The sequence below is a fragment of the Camponotus vicinus genome, unplaced genomic scaffold (assembly GCF_025532165.1).
Source record: "Camponotus vicinus isolate PSW18456_S1 unplaced genomic scaffold, iyCamVici1.0 SCAF_6, whole genome shotgun sequence".
Classification (NCBI taxonomy): domain Eukaryota; kingdom Metazoa; phylum Arthropoda; class Insecta; order Hymenoptera; family Formicidae; genus Camponotus; species Camponotus vicinus.
This window is the reverse complement of record NW_028141978.1, coordinates 18919199-18934844: the sequence shown is the minus strand read 5'-3', so window position 1 is coordinate 18934844 and position 15646 is coordinate 18919199. Positions and strand designations below refer to the sequence as shown.

Sequence of the window (15646 nt, the reverse complement as noted above, 5' to 3'; positions counted from 1 at the left end):
GCGCGGGGGGGGTGCAAGGAGGGCCTTCGGTCCTTCTCCTGCAACCACCCCGCCGGTAGCCAAGGTACCTAATCTTAACTTTAAACCTAAATTTCAATTAACTTATACAACTTAACTTAAGTTTATATATAAATATCAGAAACGTATATACACACACATACACACACACACACGCGCGCGCGCGCGTGTGTGTATATATACGTTTCTGATATTTATATAAGTATCTCTTGCGAAATATGTGAAAACTTTCTTTTTTGAGTTTCTTTGCTTCTACTCGTTTCCGCAAAAAATCCTTTATGGTATGAATGTGTTCTGTTATAGTCTTCAAATGCTAGAAGTTTCATCAAATTCGGAGGTAGGGGCTATTCGGAAGTTGAGCCAAATAAAAATAATGATATTAATAAAGAATTTATTACAACACCATGCATTGATGGTTACATTGAATTGGATAATGATTTCAATATTGAGATTGATAACATAGATAATAATATAGATAACAATATAGGTAATATAGATAACAATATAGTAGATAATATAGATAACAATATAGATAATATAGATAACAATATAGATGATATAGACAATTTTGACTCAGATAATGATGAATCTGATAACAACAATGATTCGAGTAATGAAAATACTTTGAATAACGATGAATTAATTAGTAATTATAAAAATTTCAATAATACAGCTAATGAATCTTCGTTAGCATCTCAATTAGCTACTTGGGCTCTGAAAAATAAAATTACTCATATTGCTCTGAATGAATTATTAGGTATTTTAAAGTCAAAACGTAATAATTTGCCTTCGGATGCTCGCGTATTAATGAAAACTCCTAGAAAAAAAGCTTTAAAAATTGTTGAACTAGGACATTATTTTCATTTCGGTTTAAATAATTGCGTTCAGAAACTTTTTTCATCTATAACTAAAAAATTTACAAAAAGTAGAAGTTTATATAAATATTGATGGCTTACCTCTTTTTAAAAGTTCAAATCAACAGTTGTGGCCAATATTATGCAGTTTAGTTGAAAATCGTTGTAAAGTAGGTATTGTAGGCATATCACGGAGAAACAAAACCAAATGATGCAAATGTATTTCTAAAAGATTTTATCAATGAAGCTATCGATTTATCAACGCATGGTGTAACAATAAGTGAATTTAACTATCCCTTTAAAATTAAAGGTTTTATATGTGATACGCCTGATAAGGCGTTTATTAAATTTACTAAAGGTCATACTGGTTATTATTCATGTACAAAATGTCATATTGAGGGGGATTATATTAATGGTAAAGTTTGTTTTTCAAGTTTTAGAAAATTTCATAATAGAACCGATTTTGAATTTAGATCAAAAACTCAAGAAGAACATCATGTAAATTCAAAAATTTCAGATCTTGAATTAATTAAAGATTTAAATATGATTAGTGATTTTCCTGTAGAGCCAATGCACTTAATTGATCTGGGCGTTACAAGAACTTTAATACATTTGTGGTGTTTTGATAAACCACCAACAAAATTTTCTCATACACAAATTTCACAAATTTCTGATTTATTAATAAATCAAGCTAAAAATATTCCATTAGAATTCAATCGTAAACCGAGATCGTTACAAGAAAGTAGAAGGTGGAAGGCAACAGAATTCAGGCAATTTTTACTATACACAGGGCCTGTTGTTTTAAAATCTGTTCTCAGTCATGACAATTATCTCAATTTTATGTGTTTGAATGTTGCTGTAACTATTTTATCATCTCCTCATATTAAACATTTAGATTATGCTAATTCTCTTTTTAATTATTTTGTAAAATCTTTTATCATTTTGTATGGTAAAGACAATTGTACAATTAATATACATAATTTGTTACATGTATATCATGATGTAAAAAAATTTGGTCTTTTACAAAGACAGTTTTACAGTGCCTACCCCTTCGAAAATCATATGCAAAAAATAAAAGGATATATTCGTAAAAAAGATAAATCGATACAACAAATAATAAATCGTATATATGAAGAAAACTTCGCAGAATTAAACAAAGAAAATAAATTGAACATCGAACCCGAATTATTAAATAAACATAATAACAGCCCTTTAGATCGAAATTTATATAGAAGTCAGTGAGAAAAAATAGTGTTTCCTAATTTTACTTTGAAAATAAAAAAACCAGATAATTGTTGTACGTTAAACAATGGTGACATCATTTTAATTAAAAATATTGCTAGTATAGACAGTGAAAATGCAGTAATAATAGGAAATAAATATGAATCAATAACAGCTTTTTATAATGAACCATGTAAATCTTCTGATTTAGGTATACATTTATTTTGGAAAATATTAGTAACAATCTCCAAAGGTGGAATATTAATGAAATATTGCATAAATGTGTCAGATTACAATTTAAAGATAAATTTGTTGTTTTTCCTTTACTTCACTCTCTATGGTCGGATTATGATTTTATTTTTACATATTAAAAAATTTTAATTTAATATTATTTAAGTAATGTCGATTGAATTTTATATTTTATATTTAAGTAATGTCAATTCTATTTATAATATTTTATAATTAAAATTAACAAATTATTAATAAAAATGTTAATATTAAATTATGAATATAAAATAATAAAAATATATTAATTATTCTTTTGTGAAATAAATTTTATTGATGGTATGATTCTACATTTATAATATTCGGAATTATTGTGATCTGGAATTATTGGATGCATCCAGAAGCACGACCGCTCACTTCAAGGTCGTACTTCTGGATGCACCCAGTTATGTACAAATTGTTGAGAAAATTGTTGTGTAGAAAAATATGGCAAAAACGTGGACAATCGTTATTTTCACGGACGAAGATACCGTGGAAGCGGTTCCATGTAGTTGGTTAATTAACAATAGGTGTTATTGGCCATCGCTTCCATTTGATAAAATAACTGCAGCAATTAGAAATCACAAAGAACCAAATACTTGTTGGCCCTCATATCCTGTTCGGATTCTAAGACATGGAACTTTCGGTAAATATATACTATTTATTATGTTTTAATAAAAAAATTATTTATTGTACCTTGTTACGTTATATGTCACTTATTATTTTGTTTCAGACAATTATTCAATAGCAAAAGAGAAATGTCGTAAGGCAGAATATTCTTCTGATATAAATTCTGATGTCAGCGGTAGATCAGCCGTGTCTAAAAGGAAAATCACGATAAAAACGTATGGCTCCTCATTTGAGGAGTAATTTATCGTCGTCAGACGATAATAACAATGACAACCAATTCGCCACTAAATTACCGACTCCTCCACGTATGAAACCAACAAACGGTTTGTATACATTTATCTATCTGATACATTAAAGAAATTTTATAAAAATTTTATAAATAAAATAAAACAGTAGCAATTAATTTATGAATACAAAAATTTACATTTAAAGTTTGATCCTCAATTGTTTTTTTCTTCAGAAAATAATACTTTTATAAAAACCAAGCCGAAAAAAAAGAGAAATGATGAAGCTACTAATAATATTAGCACATTGTCAAATACTGAGAAATTTCGAAAGGGCACTTCAAAATCAAATGGTTTTCAAATTATTTTTTATAATATAGTTTCATAATAATTAACTGTGTCTAAAATTTAAAATTATAATGTGTAGATTTTGATAATAACGAAGATTTGAATAGCAATGACCGGCCATTTATGAATGAATGCAAATGTTGTCCACTACATTTACAATACAATTGCAGTATGTATAGAGGATGCCACTTAATTTGTACCCACTATTTACACAGTGATATTCCTCATGGAAAACCTTGTCAAAAAGTTCTGATCCATTTTTTTTCTATAACATATAATAAAGGAATAATTATTGAGTAAAATATAGCCAAACAGCGCCGAGCTTTAGCTTGACGCGCGTCAATGAACCGCGGGTCTAATAGTGTGCGCGAGCACACATTACTAGGCGCGCGGCTCACTAACACACGCCAGGCTAAAGCTCAGCGCTATTTAACTATACTTTACTCAATAATTATTCCTTTATTGTTTTATAGAAAAAAAGGTTCAGAACTTTTTGACAAGGTTTTCCATGAAAAATATTACTATGTAAATAGTGGGCGCGAATTAAGTGACACCCGCCTGTATATTTAATCTACAGTTTATATATATTTTTTGTTAAACTTATTATCGAATTTACGTACTACGCGCGCGCATATGTTCAATAATTTATTAATAAATTCCATTTTTCTAGAGAAATATTTCAAAAAGATTATTTGTCAAAATCTACTAAAAGCAAATATGTGGCAATACACTCCAGGAATTAACTACTTCTATTAATAATCTCGTTGCAAATAATAATGTGAATCAAGTACAAGAAGAAATCTCATTTTTGCAAGTGTTTGATTTTCCTGCACGAACTGAAGAAGATTTAGCTCGTGTTGAGGAATATCTAAATTTAGAAAAAAATTTTAACGTTGCAGTAATTTTTTATAATATCTATTATTTTCAAATACATGCTACATTTTTTTACATTTTATTACAATATTATTAGTTAAAAGTTTTAATTAATATATTATTCTTATTTTGAATTTTGCAGATGAATGAATTTTCAAAGATTGGTGGAAATATATAATTTTATACAAAGAGCTTTACAGTTGCTAATAACAAATGATCTTGCAGCTACTTACAGCTGGTTAGGAAGGCGGGCAAAGAAAACATTCAATAAACTAAAAGTAGCCGATTTAATAATTGGTAAATAGTTTATTAAATTATCTTTAACTTAACTTATTTAAAATCACTGTTTTATTGAAGATTATTGTTGAATCAATTGTAACTGACTTTTTTGTTAGTTATTTTGATTGTTGGTATTATAACTAAATATATTATGTATTATTTGATATACAAGGCGATCCTGAAAAACGTTATGTCTGTAAAATGACGTATTCCTGACACCATTCTAAGACAATTTTTCCTTTACCAAAATTTGATTTGAAGCTCATAGTTTTTGCTCATAGTTTTTGAATTATGAGCAAAAATAGTTAGTAAATCACGCGTCGGGTACAGAAGGCACGCAGGAGCGGCGCGGCGTGCCGCGAGCGCGGGCGCAGCTGACCGCCCGACGGGTGATTACCACTGCATGAGTCGCTAACTATTTTATCTTATAACATAAAATTATGCTTTAAATAAAATTTTGGTAAAGAAGAAAATGTCTTAGAATTACGTCAGAAATATGTGTTCCTTAAAATAACGTTATTTTAATCATGAAAAGTTATTCCGGACCGCCGGCCGTCCGACGTTGCAATCAGCTGATTGCTACACGCGATGTGTGTATGGCGGAGTGTGTGCGTAAGAGAGAGAGAGAGAGAGAGAGAGAGAGAGAGAGAGAGAGAGAGAGAAAGAGGGAAAGAGGGAGGGTAGGAGGGACAGACATTCATACACACGCACGCACTTTTTTTCTCGCTCTCTTTCTCTCTTTTACGCAACACTCATACACTCTCTCATTCAGTCTCTCACTCACACTCTCTCGGTCACTCACTCACTCACTCACCTGCTTACTCACTTGCTCACTCACCTTGTAGCAGCGTAGCGAATCTTCATGCTATGTATTGTTGTTATCTGCTGCACGGTTATGATTGCTAGAGATGCGCGACACATCGAAATTTTTTCGATTATTAGTCTCACACTCGATTGACACAATACAGATTACACGATAACGAGTTTACTGTTTATTCACTCACTATTGATTTATCGATACCAAAAATTACTTTCAAAGAAACGCGAATGCAAACAGCATATAACTCGACGCGAAGCGACGGACCGCGGAGACTGCGCGACCACAAGAGTTATGTTGCCAGAAACGCGACACGCGACATCTAACAAACGACTTGCGCGTGGCGCGTGATTGACGCGAGATAAGACGAACGATCGGCTAAAACCTTCGCATTGCGAATGCGGTAGAAAACATGAAACGTATAATGACATACTTAAAAAATTAATTATTTATTATAAATAATAACTATTTCTAATTATAATAAATAATTATTATTTTAAAAAGCATGTGTTGTACGTTATTACGTTTTCGAAATTATTGCATTCACGATGCGAAGATTTAAGTCAATCGCAAGAATAATGTAATTAAAATTACATTTGGAAAAATTTATTTTTATTCTGCTCACAATGAAATGTTCCAACGTGAAAATGTATTGGTCGCTCTGAAAAGAGCGGATTGACTAAAAAAAATTTTAAAGCAGATGCTCAAAATGCCCGCCATCCATCCTAATGCAAGCTCTCATGCGTTTTAATAAGTTTCTTTCGACGTTTTCCATTATTTCTTCGTCAATATTCCAAATAGCGAATCGTAATCTTGTCTCCAGATCTTCAATATCTTCGGGAAGCGTTTTATAAATTACTTCCTTGCAGTATCCCCATAAGAAAAAATCTAGAGGATTGAGATCCGGAGATCTTGCGGGCCAACGTATCGGGCCGTACCGACCCATCCAGCGTCCGGGAAAATTCTCGTTTAAGTAATTCGTAACGATCCTGGCGTTGTGTGGCCCAGCACCGTCTTGTTGGAAGATAATATCGTTTCTTTCAAATAATGGCACATCTTCTAAGAAATGTGGTAGATTTTCTGTTAATAAATCGACGTAGGTTCTTCCAGTTAAAATATCTGGAAGAACCTTAATAATATTGACGAAGAAATAATCTAAAACGTCGAAAGAAACTTATTAAAACGCATGAGAGCTTCTAAGAAATGTAATAGATTTTCTGTTAATAAATCGACGTAGGTTCTTCCAGTTAAAATATCTGGAAGAACCTTAATAATATTGACGAAGAAATAATGGAAAACGTCGAAAGAAACTTATTAAAACGCATGAGAGCTTGCATTAGGATGGATGGCGGGCATTTTGAGCATCTGCTTTAAAATTTTTTTTAGTCAATCCGCTCTTTTCAGAGCGACCAATACATTTTCACGTTGGAACATTTCATTGTGAGCAGAATAAAAATAAATTTTTCCAAATGTAATTTTAATTATATTATTCTTGCGATTGACTTAAATCTTCGCATCGTGAATGCAATAATTTCGAAAACGTAATAACGTACAACACATGCTTTTTAAAATAATAATTATTTATTATAATTAGAAATAGTTATTATTTATAATAAATAATTAATTTTTTAAGTATGTCATTATACGTTTCATGTTTTCTACCGCATTCGCAATGCGAAGGTTTTAGCCGATCGTTCGTCTTATCTCGCGTCAATCACGCGCCACGCGCAAGTCGTTTGTTAGATGTCGCGTGTCGCGTTTCTGGCAACATAACTCTTGTGGTCGCGCAGTCTCCGCGGTCCGTCGCTTCGCGTCGAGTCATATGCTGTTTGCATTCGCGTTTCTTTGAAAGTAATTTTTGGTATCGATAAATCAATAGTGAGTGAATAAACAGTAAACTCGTTATCGTGTAATCTGTATTGTGTCAATCGAGTGTGAGACTAATAATCGAAAAAATTTCGATGTGTCGCGCATCTCTAGCAATCATAACCGTGCAGCAGATAACAACAATACATAGCATGAAGATTCGCTACGCTGCTACAAGGTGAGTGAGCAAGTGAGTAAGCAGGTGAGTGAGTGAGTGAGTGACCGAGAGAGTGTGAGTGAGAGACTGAATGAGAGAGTGTATGAGTGTTGCGTAAAAGAGAGAAAGAGAGCGAGAAAAAAAGTGCGTGCGTGTGTATGAATGTCTGTCCCTCCTACCCTCCCTCTTTCCCTCTTTCCCTCTTTCTCTCTCTCTCTCTCTCTCTCTCTTACGCACACACTCCGCCATACACACATCGCGTGTAGCAATCAGCTGATTGCAACGTCGGACGGCCGGCGGTCCGGAACAACTTTTCATGATTAAAATAACGTTATTTTAAGGAACACATATTTCTGACGTAATTCTAAGACATTTTCTTCTTTACCAAAATTTTATTTAAAGCATAATTTTATGTTATAAGATAAAATAGTTAGCGACTCATGCAGTGGTAATCACCCGTCGGGCGGTCAGCTGCGCCCGCGCTCGCGGCACGCCGCGCCGCTCCTGCGTGCCTTCTGTACCCGACGCGTGATTTACTAACTATTTTTGCTCATAATTCAAAAACTACGCTTCAAATCAAATTTTGGTAAAGGAAAAATTGTCTTAGAATGGTGTCAGGAATACGTCATTTTACAGACATAACGTTTTTCAGGATCGCCCTGTATATATACTATAGAGCAGCGGTTCTTAACCTGGGGTCCGCGGATCCCTGAGGGTCCGCGATGTCCTCACAGGGGATCCGCAAAAGCTCGAAGAAATAGCGGAAAAAACACAAAGTTTACGAACTTATGTGTAATCATCGTTGGGGAAGTAATGCAAAAACAATCACATGAAGTACGTGAACCGTTTATCTCAGGCGTATGTGTGCGTTTGGTCGAGCGGCACTTGGTTGCGCGCACACGGACGCATGATATAAGCGGTCCTTGATTGTGAGTCTGTGAGTCGCGTGTCATTTTTTTTTGCATTACTCTCTTTGTGTATGAGTAGATTATAGTAGTAAAGACTAAAAGAAATACATGTAATAAAAATATTTTAATTCGGACAATTACAAAATAGAAAATAGATAACATTTTTAAATTTCCTAATAATTTTAATTATTGCGTTTTGACAAAGAATTGGTTTGTGCTGTGTTTTTCAACTTTAAATTAAGGTAAGTGCGGATTCTTCCAGATTTTTTTTTCTAACATGAAAATTTCTGAAAATTTATTTTCAAGAAACTTAATTTTACATTACTTAATACTTGGGAGGCCGCATGAAAATAATGTGATAAGAAGGGGTCCGCATCGTGAAAAAGGTTAACCGCTGTACTATAGTATATACATATATCAAATTATACTTTCTATATTTAATTATATTTAGTTATAATATTTATAATTATATATGTAGTTATAACACTATTAAATTCCATTAGAGAGTTAATAACATATACAAAGTATATAATTTTTTTAATATACACAGCAAAATATCTCTTAAACAATATATTTTAGAGAAAAATATTTCAGACAAAAGTTGTAGGATTTCGAGGAAGAAAGAAGTTGGCGTTAATAATCTATTTATATAAAAAACGGATTTATATAAAAAAATAAGATAGTTTTATTAAAAAAAAGACCTTCAAATAACTTAGAAACTCACCCTTTAGGAAAAAATTAATAGCACTAACTTTCTTCTTCGAAATTTTACAACTTTTGTTTGAAATATTTTTATACATTGTTCAAGAGATATTTGCTGTGTAAGTTAAAATGGGACATCTTGTATATCAAATTATACTTTGTATATTTAGATATATTTTGAACTTAGTGCAGAATTTTCTGCGCTTTATAATTATTAAATATTTTTAATTTAAATTATTATATAAGTCCGTAGTGAACCGCGTGATTTCGATGATTTGTTACTGAACAATTTTATCGATCACTTCCTTTTTTTGACCTGCTGCTCATCAATGTCAAATGACCAAAACGAAATTTCATCAGTTGGTAAGAAATTAAACAGTTTCCATGTATCATTAAAAGAAAAAGATTTTGTTTAATCTTAAAACCACTGTTAGAAATATCACGTTTCTTATTAATAACTTATTTAAAAATTAAATTTGCATTAATTATAATAATATCAAGGAATAAAAATCATACTGATGAGAGACTAGACTGATCAAAACGTCAAGATAATTATCAAATAAAATCAAAAAATAAATATTAAAAAATATATAATAAATAAATATAAATAAAAATATATAACAAATAAAACATAAATAATTAAAATAAATATATTATCTATATACAATTTTCTAATTGTTAATTTGTTTTTAACATATTACAGGTTCTACTAAAAAGAGTATTCCAAACTCCACCAATAAAGATTGCGAAGAAGCGATTCAAAAATGATTAAGAAGAGCAAAGGAACGCAGCAATAATAACAATAAAAACTAAGGAGAAAATAACAATAACAATTAATTTTTTAATTTAATATATTATTATTCTTTTCAATTATGATATATTGCTATTCTTTCCAATTTAATATTTTTTTCTTTTAGTTTATACACTTTATAGTTTACACACACACATACATGTATATATATTAGTTTATGCATTTAGTTTATGATTTTTAGTTTATAGATGTTTTCATAATAAAATATTGTGATATGTGATATGTGAAACAATGTGATATATGATACTTGTAAAGTTGAAAGTATATATAAGTACTATTATGATAAAATGTTGATATGCAAAACATATATGAATTAATACATGTGATAGTTTAAAACGTATAAAGTGTAATAATGTTTATTGGCCGATATTGATTCATTTTTTGAGGTAAAAGGGGAGAATAAATTATTGCATATAATAAAATGTAATAATAATTTTCACCTTTTTATCTCAGGAAACAGAGATCAGTGTTTGCCAGTGTACATACAGAATAACAATATAAATCAAAAATAAATATTCTTCCAGTTTTCTATACAATTGTTATTAATTATTACCAATTATTTAATTATTTATGAATTATACACGCGTAATAATTGTCCGAAGTATGTTCAATAAAGATTCGAATTTCGTCCATAAAAGATCCAAAATTCATCCATTTGGTCCATAATTCGTTCATTTAAGATCCAAAATTTGTTCATTAGATCCATAGTTCGTCCATTTCAGGTCCATAGTTTGTCCATTAACGTCCAGTAAAAGACGTCTTATGGATGTTCATTGGAGTTGCAAACGGATATACAATGGACATCCTATAGATCTACTGTATTCGATATGGACATCCGATGGATGTACACTATGTCCAGCATGTACGTTCGTCGTACGTACATAGGACGTACTTGGGCTTATTGGGTATTCTGATAAGTAATATGTCTGAAATAAAAAATATTAATGTAATATAAGGTATTTATAGAGACACTGTAGGATTGGAGTTATAGAGACACTGTAGGATAGAGGTGACAGGTGTGGAGGTGTGGGCCGATAGGAGAAGGAAAAGAGGATGGTTGGAAGAGGAGTTGAGAGTTGGGAGCGGAGGAGGAGGCGGAGGTAGACCGGGGGAGTGAATGGAAGTGGAGGCAGAGTTGGAGAGAGAAAGGTTAGAGAGTTTTTTGGAAGAGAAAAGCTGATGGAAAAGTGCTGAGTTGTGAAATGGCGGATGGAGGGAGAGGCGGGAAGAATGACGGAGATGAAAAGTGAAGATGGCGCGGGAAGCAGAAGGAAGGAGAGAGTGAAGCGGCAGAGATGGAGAGTGGAGATGGCGCCAGAAGCTGGAGTAAGGAAGCGAACGATAGATGGATGGCGCCAGGGGCTGGAAGAAGAAAGAGGGGGATAGAGAGATCGATGCGTAGATCGATTGAGTCTTTACAGTCAGGTCCGGTGCAGGAAGGAAAGGGGAAAAGAGAGGATGAGAGCGGAAGGAATAAATAAGAGGAAGGAAGAGAGATAGGACGGAGGAAACAAGGGACAGGAGAAAAGAGAGATGAGAGAGAGGTGGAGAGAAAGCGGTCAACTACAAAAAGGAAACATAGGCGAAGAGTGAAGATGGCGCGGGAAGCAGAAGGAAGGAGAGAGTGAAGCGGCAGAGATGGAGAGTGGAGATGGCGCCAGAAGCTGGAGTAAGGAAGCGAACGATAGATGGATGGCGCCAGGGGCTGGAAGAAGGAAGCGGGGGATAGAGAGATCGATGCGTAGATCGACTGAGTCTTTACAGTCAGGTCCGGTGCAGGAAGGAAAGGGGAAAGGAGAGGATGAGAGCGGAAGGAATAAATAAGAGAAAGGAAGAGAGACAGGACGGAGGAAACAAGGGACAGGAGAAAAGAGAGAAGAGGGAGAGGTGGAGAGGAAGCGGTCAACCACAAAAAGGGAACATAGGCGGGAGAAGGAGGGTCAGGAGCCAGGCGGGAGATAGAGGGGACGAGGGAGGGAGGGCAAGGAGGGGGAGGATGCGTGGGGAGGGTTAGGGTAATTTAGAATGTAATGGTCGCACAAGGGCCAGGTCGGGGAGGAGAAGTTTATTCCTTTTAGTTTGTGAGAGGTTCGGGTACGCTCCTCGGGTGGATATTGGGGGGAGGAGGGGAGGGAGAATGGTGGATGAGAGAGATAGAGAAAGAAAGAGAAGTAGGAAAAGATGGAGGAGGGAGAAGAGAGGAAGAGGAAGAGTGAGAGTGAGAGTGAGAGAAAGAGAGGGAGAGGGAGAGAGAGAGAGAGAGAGAGCAGAGGGAGGGACGATGGAGTTGGGAGGTTGAATGGAAAAGCAAGAGGAAGCGGAAGTCGAAGGCGTGTGTATGTGTGTAAAGGAGGGAGGGGGAGCGAAGAGATTCGCGATCCCTCAAGTAGTTAATAAGTATAGGTTAAGTTCTAGGATAAAAGTAGTTTTAAGAGTTTTTGTAACAGATTGTAACCCTGAGGGGAACAATAAAGATATTATATATAAGGTATTTATCATCTTTTTTCATATCTGTTCCAATCTTCCTCCAAATACCGAGTTTGAAAGAAGTGTCTATATATTTAGGATGGGATAAATCGTATAGCACGGGATATTGACGCACTAATTCAATTAATTGTTCATCATTCATTTTTACAAGCCTAAAAATGTCTATATGAATATAGGTATAAGTTTATAAAGATTTTTCCATGTCAAAAAAGCAAATCACTTTCTTTAAATCAAGATGTGAACTTTCTAAAATAAGAACAAAATTTAAAAAATTTTTGAATCTATTTTTTTTTATTACAAGAGACTGATCAATTTGCCACAATAGTGATATTTTCTGGATCTCTAATAATTTCTTCTTTAGAAATATATAGTTCAAACACTTTATTTCCAAAAGGAGAAACTTTCTTACAACAAATCTTCTTATCGAAATGAAGAAGAATTTTCCTGAAATTAATCATTATATTTTCGGAAAATTTATACTTAGAGAAATGTAATTTATAACATGATATTAAAATCTAACAACGATTAACATTATTTTTCTTATTAATTTATTTATTAAATTGTTCTCTTGTTATAAAATCTGATTTTACAATACAGTATGTTATCTTACAAGATTTAAGATAAAATCAGAATTATATATATATAGTTTTCAAATAATATAATAAATTAATGAATTCCTTAATTTAAATGATATTTACTAGATATTAAATAAACATTTCATATATATATATGAAATGTTTATTTAATATCTAGTAAATATCATTATATATATATATATATATATATATATATATATATAGGGTGTCATTTTATAAGTGATGCAGCTGAATATCTCTTAAAGTAAAAGAGATTGGAAAAAATGTTTCAGACAATAGTTGTATGGTTTCAAGAGGGACATAAGACGGTGCCATTAGTTTGACCTTGAAAAGTCAGTTGAAGGTCACGTGAAGGTCACCTCCAACTTTTTAAACGGGACACCCTATATGCTTCTGCATATTCTTATAGCTCATTTCGAGGGCTTTCCAAAACACTATAATAAAATATTTTTCCCTCAAGTGCTTATTGAGTTATAAGGCTTGAAATCATTTCTTAATTTTACATAAACCATAAAATATCTAGTAAAATTCATTTTTCGATTATCTTACCTTAATACTTTTATGTACAAAATAATGAGAGGAATCAATTGGTGTAAAGAAAACATACAGTTGTTTTTTCTTTACACCAATTGATTCCTCTCATTATTTTGTACATAAAAGTATTAAGGTAAGATAATCGAAAAATGAATATTTTACTAGATATTTTACGGTTTATGTAAAATTAAAAAATGATTTCAAGCCTTATAACTCAAAAAGTACTTGAGGGAAAAATATTTTATTATAGTGTTTTGGAAAGCCCTCGAGATAAGCTACAAGAATATGCAATAAAAAGTAGAGGGTTCCGTTTAAGAAATTGATGATGATCTTCACGTGACCTTCAAATGACTCTTCAAGGTCAAATTATTGCCACCATCTGATGGCCCCCTTCAAGCCATACAACTTTTGTCTGAAGCACTTTCTAGTAAAACTCTTCCTTATCGAGATATTCGACCGTGTCCAGACTTTTTTAACACCCAGTATATCTCGATATATGCTCGATATATTTCTCTCTTACAGCTTTTCTTTATGTTATATATGTATATACACACACACACACACACACGTTTTGCGATATATTTAATATTATTAATTTTTTTATATATCTAAAATGATAAAAAAATAAAAATATAGTGGCGACTTTCCACACCACCCATGAGGTATCACTAATGGCGCGTTAGGTTTTTTATGTGGATCTTCGCCTGAAGCCCTATTATACCACATTGTTTTACATTATATTTTAGAAGGAAAAAAGGATAAAGGAAGAAAGTATGGGAAAGTAAAAATAAATACTCCCTGAATTATTTTTTGATATTTATTTAATAATTAATAATAATAATAGTTTTTAATAATAGTCGGGCCGCCTCCTCGGCCTCGTCCGCCTCCTCGGCCTTGGCTGCCACGACTATTATTTCGGGCGACGCCCCTGGTGCCCCTGGTGGCCCTGGTGCCCCTGGTGCCCCTGGTGCCCCTGGTGCCCTGGTGCCGCCGGGCATACCACCGGGCACGGGACTGGCCGCCTCCTCTTTTTTTTGAGTTGTTTTCTGAAAAATAAAATAAATAAATTATAATGATGCATATATATATATATATATATATATAATTTGATAAAATATAATTTAAATATATAAAAAAATAATATACTATTTTGCTGCGCCTGTTGTTCCTGGTGCTGCTGCGGCGGTTGCGGCGGCTGCGGCGGCTGTGGCGGCTGCGGCGGCTGCGGCGGCTGCGGCGGCTGCTGCTGCTGCTGCTGCTGTTGAAAATATAACACCAGCTGCTGATGTATCAATTGTTGCTGATGCAACAATTGTTGCATCAGCTGCTGCATGTTGGGCTCTTGTAGAGCGAGCGCGCCCATTTCTGCATTAATTTCCTCTAAAATTTAGAAAAATTAAAAAGATGAAAATTTCTTAATATTTTGTTACAAATAATGATTTACTTACGAGACATGTTGACGCTCAGCGCAAGTTCGTCTTGCCGTCTTTTCGTGTACTGAGAATGAGGCACACTTTGTTCATTTGTTTCATGCCGTTTCATTTGTTTTATGCCGTTCATTTGTTTCGCGGCGTTTTCATCAGATAATCTTGTCGCCTTGTACGCTCGAGTAAACGTATTTTTTTATACGTGCCTTGTGAATCTTGATGTTCAAGAAACAATCACAATCCTGATTGTGAGTGTGTTCTGATTATTTAAAATTCCTACATATCTTTATCCTTTGTAGTCTTTATCTTCTTTTATTCACTCTTCTTTAATTCTTTGTTTCTATTTTTTATTTCATAAAAATGTGCGATGAATTAAAAAAAAAATCTAAGCGAAGCTTTTCAGAGGCTTGGCTCAATGATGATCGAATTAAATGTTGGATACGCAAAATATCTTTTGATGAGAGCCTGTATCATTGTATAATATGTAATAAAAATATTTCGTGCAATACACATGTTTTGAGACATGCGGATTCTGCGAGTCATAAGAATAATATTAAAGAAAATACTTCATCTTTAAATACTGATAATGAAAATTCAGAAAAAAAAACATCAGAAAAATGTAAATTTAAA

General features: G+C 33.2%; 1 protein-coding gene and 1 pseudogene across 1 annotated transcript in view; one reads left to right on the top strand and one right to left on the bottom strand.

Moving 5' to 3' along the window:
• The window catches only part of LOC145973432 (uncharacterized), a 234534-nt gene extending 228962 nt beyond the window's left edge, over positions 1-5572 (bottom strand). Inside the window, exon 1 of the mRNA XM_083102806.1 lies at positions 5550-5572. The gene's annotated coding sequence lies outside the window, so the exon portion shown is untranslated. The remainder of the gene's footprint in view (positions 1-5549) is intronic.
• Positions 3205-9974, top strand: LOC145973801 (uncharacterized; annotated as a pseudogene).
• Positions 9975-15646: the final 5672 nt, after the last annotated feature.